We start from the raw sequence: 1,217 nt of genomic DNA, 5'->3' as shown, positions 1-1,217 counted from the left end.
CCGGACGTCGGGGCGCGTCTTGCGCCTGGCTGATGGGGACGGGCTGTCAGAAGGTCCAGAGGCCTCGGCTTCGTTGGAGGAGGTTAAGCTGCTGTTGTGGAAGTCGGGGGACACTTTGAAGCCTGCACGTGTCACTGAACACGCACCTGGTTAAAGAAAGCAGATCCCCGGGGCAGGCCTGATGGGCGGGGGGTCTCCTTCCCACCTGCCGCTTCGAGCCCCTCGAAGCAGGTGCTCTCTCGGGTTTTGGGGTCCGGCGGCTCCCGGCCCCGCCCCAGGCCTGTTCCGTGCTGCTGTTTCTGGTCCACGCGAGACCCGAGACGCCGCCTGTGTGCAGAAGCCACAGCACGAAACCCCACACCGGGCAAGGCGGACGGCCCTGCTGACCGGCGTGCCGCCCGCGTGTCCGTGCTGCGGACGCTCCGGCGTCACCTTGCACGCCTGCGTCTCCGCCCCTGGGAGCAGCAGCCCCCGGCCCGGCCTGGCCCCGCCGCCACCTGCCTCTGTCCCCACAATGGCGCCTGGAGGCCCTGGCGCGTTGCAGCTGCCGGGTTGCTGCGGTCGCCTTGGTGCGTGCCCGGCTGTCACCGGGGACGACGGCCGGCAGTCCTCGTCCGTGCCTCTGCGCCGAGGGTCCGCTCCACCGCTGCGCTCTGCCCTTGCCGCCCTCCCGTCCGCACCCCTCCCCGCCCCCGGGTCCTGCTGCCTTTCTCCCTGTCCTTATGGCTTCCTGATAGAAGGCCAGAAGGGAACATGGTAAACTGGCAAGGGGCGCTTCTCTCGGAACCTTCCGGCAGCTCACAGACGATGAGCCTGGTCAGCAGGTTGCAGCCCTCCCCTAAACACGAGTGCGCGGCTTCCTCGCCAAGCGACAGCCGGGTGTGCGTGTGCACCGCGTGTGCACCGCGTGTGTGCGTGTGTGCGTGCGTGTGCGCACGCTGGCCGCGGGCAGGCCCCGGCGCGGCCCCACGGTGCCTCTCCCCAGGGAGCACCATCATGTACGGGGCGCTGCTGCTGTTCGAGTCGGAGTTCGTCCACATCGTGGCCATCTCCTTCACCTCGCTGATCCTCACCGAGCTGCTGATGGTGGCCCTGACCATCCAGACCTGGCACTGGCTCATGACGGTGGCCGAGCTGCTCAGCCTGGCCTGCTACATCGCCTCCCTGGTCTTCCTCCACGAGTTCATCGGTAAGCGCCGGCGTGGGCGCTGGCGGGG

Source organism: Condylura cristata, unplaced genomic scaffold (assembly GCF_000260355.1).
Source record: "Condylura cristata isolate star-nosed mole 26May11 unplaced genomic scaffold, ConCri1.0 scaffold00022, whole genome shotgun sequence".
Lineage (NCBI taxonomy): Eukaryota > Metazoa > Chordata > Mammalia > Eulipotyphla > Talpidae > Condylura > Condylura cristata.
The sequence above is the reverse complement of the archived record's forward strand: the minus strand, read 5'-3'. Positions refer to the sequence as shown.